Here is a 7,946-nt window from a genome sequence, read left to right on the forward strand (position 1 = left end):
TGATTAGTAATGAAGGTATTCAAATGAGACCTATCAGACTAATAGAACATGAGTTGAAAAAATGTGGAACTGAACCCTCTGAAGGTGATGTTACTTCTGGCTTCAAAAATTGTAGATTTGTGAAAGTAATCATGAATGAGAATACCAGTAAATGGTAAAAAGAGACTTGCTAATATAGTGGTGACTTTCTACTTATAGATATGTGTAATGGGAATTTAAATTTTTGAGATCTTCCCTGCCCCTAAGCTAAAGTGCACCTGGAGCCTGGGGTGGGAGGTTGTTTTTCAGTAGATACATTTTGATTGGCCAGTGAGTCCAGAAGGTTGTTACATTCTCTGAGCCAGGAGAAGGCTATATAAACCCTGATGTGAGGCTTTGCTTTGGGGCTCACTTTGAGAAGTTTTCTGTGATTTGATCAGATGAGACTCTGGGAAGCCATTGTTGAGAGCCCCCCCCCCCCCAACCCGGCTTTGAAAAACCCAGATGTCGATTTGGTATGGATGTAATGGTTGGACAGTTTGGAAATCGGTCTACTTGATCTGTTTCTCTGTCTTGATAATTTTATCTGTATATTCTGATGTTTGGGGTGCTGACCTTTTCCCTCTGAACAAAATAACATGGAAGAAAGAGAATAGAAAATCAAATAAATAAAATAGCAATTGGGCAAGGTAAAATCATAGCAAAATCAGAAAAAAAAAGTTAAAAAATAATAATCAGAACACATTATGCACACTTATATGCCAACAAAATTGAGAACAAAGAAGAAATACATTAATGCCTTCAGAAAGATAAAATAGCCAGAAGATCAGATAGAGATCTTACATAACCTAATCTCAGAAAAGAAAATAGATGTAGTTGTAAAGAAGCAATCAACAGGGAAAAAAACTGCTGCTACTACTACTACTACTTCATGGGAGAATTCCAACTTTTAAAGAAGAGTTAGTACCCATAATGCACAAATTATTCCCAAAAATTGTAAAAGAAAGAAATATACCAGAATCCTTTCATGAGATAAATATAATCCTAATACCCAAACCAGGGAAAGATAAAACAGAAAGAAAATTATAGGCCACTATCATTAATGAATATTGATTTTAAGTTTTTAAACAAAATTCTGCCGTGATACAGAAATTCATCCCATAAATCATTTGTAATAACCAAATGGGATTTATACCAAGGAAGAATGGATGGCTGGCTTAGCATTAGGAAGATAATCAACATAATTAATCATATTAACAACTGAAACATCTAAAACCACATGATATTCTCAGTAAATTCGGGAAGGTCTTTGACAAAGTAGAGCTCTTCTTTATGCTTATATATATATTGACACAGAGGGACCTTTTTAACATTTCTTGAAAGGTATCTATATAAAACCAAAAGTAAGTATCATATACAGTTAAGATACACCAGAACTTTTTGCAATAAATATGGGGATAAGAGGATAAAGCAAGAATACCCACTCTCCCCCCTATTATTTTATATCATTCAGGAAATGCTAGTTATAGCAGTAAGACATGAAAAAGAAGTTAAAGGAAATAGATAGATAAAAAAAGAGATAAAACTATCATTGCTGATAATATGATGGTTTAGTTGGAAAAACTCAGGGTATCTACTAAGTTATAAATTGATTTAATTTATAGCTCAACAAAGTTTTAAGGTACCAAATTCATCCTTAAAAATCAGTATAATTTTCATATTTTAATAATAACAAAACCTGCAAAGCAGCAATAGAAAGGGAAATTCAAATTGGTGGGAAATCCACATTCCAAATAATTACAAAATGCACAAAATATCTGATAATCAACTCCCCAAAACACATAAAAACTTCTAGTTGTTTCATTATAAAAAGTTTTTTTATAAGAAATTTTAAAAACGCAAATGGCTGGAAATACATCGAGTATTTGTGATGAGGCTATGCCAATATAATAAAAATGACAATATTGAAAGAAATACACATTTTTATGCTATACCAATCAAATTACTAAGGGAGTACTTGACAGATATTGATAAAATAAAAACAAAAAATCATTTGGGAAAACAAAAGATTTAGAATGTTAAAGGAGATGATGAAAAAAAAGTAAGTAGATTGGAAAAATAACACTTCTAGACCTCAAACTATATTAAAAAACAACAGGTATCAAAAACATCTGGTACTGTTTAAAGATTAGAAATATAGATCAGAGGAACACACTAGACAAAGGAGTTTCAGAAACAATAGAACTCAGTAATCCTATATTTGATAAAGTATAAAAACATTAATTGTCTATGAAAAAAACTATTCCTTGATTAAAAAAACTGTTGGGAAAGCTGGAAAGCAGTCTGACAAATTCTCTGAGGAGGGTTTGGTATCTAAAATATGTAAACAATTAATAATTACATAGGACTAATAGCCATTCCCAAAAGATGGTCAAAGGATATTAACAATTCTCAAAAGAATTACAAAGTATTCACAATCCACATGAAAAAAATGCTCCAAATTGCTAATAAATGAGAAAAATTTATTGATTTTTTTCCTCTCTAAAAATATTGTTTATTATACAGGATGGTTCTCTGGGAGGGGTAAGAATAGGGATAGTTAAGGATAGCTAGGTGGCACAGTGCTGAAGTCAGAAGGACCTGAGTTCAAACCTGGCCTCAGACACTTGAAAAACTAGCTGTGTGACTTTGGGCAAGTCACAACTCCAATTGCCTTCCCCCTCAAAAAAAAAGAATTGGGATATTTGGTATAATTATGGTAATAAATGAAACAGAAAATATCAACAAAGAATTATTCATAAAGAAAGATGGAAGTAGATGTGTTTTATCACACCACGCTTTCCCCCTCCCAGGAGAATACTGTAATTTTGAGAGTAAGGGCTACTAATTTTTCTTTTTAATCACCAAAATGTAGTGCTGCTCCTTGTACTTACTAAGCACTTAATAAATATTTCTGAATTGAATTAAACTGATCTAAACCTTGACATACAGGACCAGAAGATAGGCTATTGTATGATTTGCATTATAGACAGAGAAACACAGAAAGTGTCCTCTGAAACATTAGTCATCTTTGAAATAAGTGAATCCAATAGAATATTTAAACTTCTCCCATTGTGGAGAGAATAAATTTTGATTTTTTTTTTCAAAATAAGTGACATTTTGAAGATATTGGTAAGAAAAAATAGTCCTGAGTTGACTGAATTTGACTATAATGGCAAAAGACATTTCAAGTAAAATCCATAAAGAAAATCAATGGAGTAGAGCAGGGATTCTTCACTTTTTGTCTAACATACATCCCTTTGGCAATCTGATGAAGTCTATGATCCTCTTTGAAGAACAACAGATTAAAATGCAGAAAATAAAATAAGTAGAATTTTTAAAAACCAAAGATTAGTTAAAATAAATATGATTATTTTCTCACCCAGCTTGATGTTTCCACTCAAATCTATCCACAAACTCCTCTTATGGGCTGTAGACATTAAGTTAGGATCCCAAGATATAGAGTATAAACTGTCTTGTGTGCATAGACTTGTCTTTATATGGCATGTCATATGAAATGCTGCATGTCAATATGTGAAAAAGACAAATTCAAATATTAATAACTAGGGAAGTTTTCAGTAATATACATTTTAGGAAGCCTATTTTAGACCTTCATTTCTTAGTCCCTAATGTTCACCAAAAATGGACAAACCCAATATTTTCTCATGATTACTGCCACACTACCATTATGTCACTTCCTTTCTTTCTTGTTAACTAAGAAAGCAAGCTCATTGCATGTTAAGTAGTATTAAAAAAACCAGTTCTGTGACCTTATTTTATATGAATCCTGAATATATCAGTTCCAAAGTTATTGTAAGGGGATTGATCCAATAAAAGCATGTAATATTGTATGCAGGAAAAGAAAATTAATATTAGAAATAAATGAAAATGGAAATTCTAGACTAGTAATGTAGGAGGAAAATAACACCAAATACTAAAAATTAATGCTGCTGTTTTACTCATACCATATTCCTAGAGACTTTTAACAAAAATGGAAAGAATTATATGAAATTTGTGTCACATGCGACAGAGCAGAAATGAGCTCGTGATATGAAACAAATATTCTGTCATTCTAACAGTCGATGTACTTGCCCATGCCATGTATTCCATTAAAATTCCTGGGTAAAAAAAATCTATATATAATTTTCATCAAATAGAAAATAATTCTTTTCTTATAATGCCTTAACTCTTTTTGCTATTCTAATTTTAGCAACTAAGAAAACAATAGGATGCAAAAAACATGTTTCTATGAACTTTAAGAAAATGTATTTTAAAGAATACAGGTGATCATTAATTAACCTCTTTCAGTGCTTGTCAAATCATAGTTTGTCTCTTTGACTCATGCCTTTGAACCCTTTCACAAGAGTGCATATGTGGAACACTACTGTTCACCTGATGGATAATTCGTAGTTTAATTCTGCTAAAATGTTGAAATGAATATTTTAATCAAGGTAATGACTTTCCATTCATATGTTATTTGTTAAGGTTATGACACCAGAACAATTTCCAGTAACTCTCAAATATGTTTAATCTACATACAGCTCTCTAGTAAATAGCAGCCTTGTGAATGACAAAATAAAAAGGGAATTTTAGTCATTTTTTAAGATTCCCTTCTAAAGGATTTCTTTTGAAATTTAGGGCTATTGGAGTTTTTAAAGAACTTGTTAATCAATGCAATTTCTGCTATTTCAGTTTTAATTTTTAAAAGATATTCCAGGAGCTTAGGATATTTGACTTGAAATAAAATTTGGTTAGAAAAACAAGAGGGATATGATTAGAAACACCCACAACACCACCATTAAAGAGATTTTTCTATGGTTCTGAAACCCTTTTTAATAACTCTTTAATACCACCATCAATTAATCAATTCAGTTTTTAAACTATATGAGTTTAACATATAAACATATGCTAGGAACAGTCATATAATGTGATTTTTAAAAATATAATTGCATTTTCAGGATATCAATTAAACTACCTATTTTGCCTGTGACTTTGGATAGCAATAATCAGATGAACATTGGTACTTTGGGTTACAACTATAAGTAGCAACAGAATAATTTCCTGGCACTTCTCTCTCCTATCCTGGCCAAAGTCCTTAACAAAGCATGTATAAATAAGAGAGAATAATAACTTAATAAAGAAGCACCTAGTTAATATGATGGATAGAATGTCACACTCAAGCACTCTGGTTTCTTAACTCCCATGACTTCTGCATACCCTCCAATTCAGCTATAAACACATAATGGCATTTCCTATATCTAACTATCAGCCTTATGAACATCACTCCTTTGGCTTTGAACTTGAAAATACTTCCCTGACTAGCAATTCAATCTTTTTCTCTTTCTCAAACTTCTTCAAACTCTTCTTTGTTCTCATCAATACTCTCCCTTGTTCAATAGTTCGTCATCACTGTCTTCATTCTTTTTAGTCTTAAAACTATATTTGATAGAGAATTTGATTAAATTAAAAAAGGATTACAGAAATAAAACCTATGCAAACAAAATTAGAAAGAAAGCACAGAGTGGAGTAACAATTTTTATAGGCAATGTTTCTGATAAAGGTCTCATTTCTAAAATATATAGATAACAGATTCAAATTTAAAAGAAGACATGCCGTTCCCCAATTGACAAATGGTCAAAAGATATGAACAGGGAATTTTCAGATGAGGAAATTAAAGCAACATATAATTATATTCAAAGCTCTCTAAATCATTCTAGAGAAATGCAAATTAAACAACTAAGGTACCGCCTCACACCTATCAGATTGACTAATATAACACAAAAAGAAAATGATGGCTGTTGGAGATGAAATGGGAAAACTGGGCCACTAATGCATTGTTGGTGGAGTGGTGAACTGATCCAACCATTCTGGAGATGAACCTTGGTCTTCTCTATTCTTATAGTAGCTGTCTGTGGTTGGATTCTTTCTCCTTTGCCTGTGCATTTTAAAAAATAATTTCGTTTTCATAATCACTTCTAGTTCTGGGATTTGTGGGGTGGCAGCTCTGTTCACTGATCCTCTTTAGCTTTCTCCCTTTCAATCTTGAACTCAAACCCCAAACCTACAGCCTCCAATAAGTAAGTGCCTGCAGCCAGGGGCTTCCTGCCCTACTGTTTCTGGTCTCAACCAACATGTGCTGGTTCCTTCTTGCCACTGCCATTTTTTGCAGCACAGCTGATTCTGGCATTCCTCCTCAGCAGAGGTTCCCTAGTTCTTCCCCAAGTCAAGTGCCCAACTCCCTTCATTGTCCTGGGGGTAAAAAATACCTGTGATTTGGGGCAAGAGAACCTATCAAACCACCCCAAAGGGCTTACTATTTGTTATTTAAGCAGCTTGCTAATTTGTTAAAAGGAACCCTAGCCTGGAGGTGTTTACTCTTCATAGAGAGGAAATCTCATACTGGAATTTTTCTTCAGTTTTTCTCTGATTGTCCCAAGAGAACCCCTGTTCTGCCCCTACTCTTATTTATTACACTGCTTTATTGTTGCCCAAATACACTATTTTTAAAATTTTCTGACCTATTCCTCCATCTTCCCAGAATCCTCTCCCTCTCATTTCTTACCTAGCCCTAGTCATTGAATGGATGTTGTCTCTGTCAATCTGAGACTTGGAAAAAGACTAGGCTAAGGTCTCCCACTGAATCTGGAGCCATCTCAAGCTGTTGTGATCTATATCTTGCCCCTGGACTCAGATGGCTCAGGAGGAAATAGTAAGGCTGGTAACATTTCACAGCCCTCCCTCCCTTGAATCCAAATTATTTGCAAGTCATGTAATCATCTTCTTGATGTTATGATCCTTTTTGAGAACAAAGCCAAACAATGAATGAACATTGTTACATAACTAACAAGACCTATTTAGTTGCTTGAGGAGTCTGCAAAAAAGGACAGATAGTACATAAAGGTAACAGCAGTAATCAATGTAAGTAATGGAACATTTTTGCCTTTTGGTAGTATCTATCAGAACAAGAGTTTTTAACTTGAGATCCAAGGAGTCTCCTTATAGATTTCAGGAAGTCAATTAACTTAGATGGGGAAAAACATACATCTTTATTTTTATTGACCACGCACTAAAAATTAGCATTTCTTTCAATTATGTAAAAACTTTATTGTCAGTAAATAAGCTTCACCAGTGTGCCAGGAGAGTACATAGCATAAAATAGTTAATAATCTCTGTATTAGAGAAATGACTAGTTTCATACATTGCTTGCTTATATTTCTCTTCCATTCATCTGCCTCAGCTTATAAGCAGAGTCAAAATGATACTTCCAATGTGCTTTTCTGAAAGGGAATGGTTCTCATAGCTTCAATTGACCCAGACTTTGTACCTTTGTTGCCTAAGGTCCATACTTCCTGGCCAGAGTCAACACCTTTGGCTCCTCTCTGAAGGCAAAGTTTTCTTCTCCTCTTAGTTCTTTGGAGAGTTGGGTTCTGTTGCAAGGCCCTGCTGGTCGACATACATGGAGGTCAGGGCTTAGTGAATGAAAGAAATAAAAGTCGTGGTGTCCTGGTAGTGAGAAAGATTTGGAAGCTTGAAATTCAGTGATAACAGATGGCTCACAGAATTCTGTCTGAGGCAGAACAATCCGATTTCTGATTTTTATTGAAGAATATGAGAGAATTGAAGCAGGGAACTGATTTAATATGATAAATATTGTATGCCTTATTATAGAAACATCTGAGGTCATGAGCATTATTCCTTCCTAGATAATTGTTTATATTTGACTAGATACTACATCATTAGTGTAGGAAATATCTAATGTGGAAAATCTTTTCAAAGATCAAACTTAGAAAATATCATTAAATCCACACACATTGCTTTATCCATATCTATACATCTACATGTATATTCCTTTCTCTCTATTCTCTCTCTCTCTCTCTCTCTCTCTCTCTCTCTCTCTCTCTCTCTCTCTCTCTCTCTCTCTCTCTCTC

The 7,946-nt window shown here is 33.5% G+C and overlaps 1 pseudogene; it reads right to left on the reverse strand.

Moving 5' to 3' along the window:
* LOC138145183 (kynurenine--oxoglutarate transaminase 1 pseudogene) overlaps positions 1-7,946 on the reverse strand; it is a 78,360-nt pseudogene that overhangs the window by 28,590 nt on the left and 41,824 nt on the right.

The sequence above is a fragment of the Petaurus breviceps genome, unplaced genomic scaffold (genome assembly GCF_028583685.1).
Source record: "Petaurus breviceps papuanus isolate PSGF00001 unplaced genomic scaffold, PetGlider_PUasm1.0 90730, whole genome shotgun sequence".
NCBI classification, from domain to species: domain Eukaryota; kingdom Metazoa; phylum Chordata; class Mammalia; order Diprotodontia; family Petauridae; genus Petaurus; species Petaurus breviceps.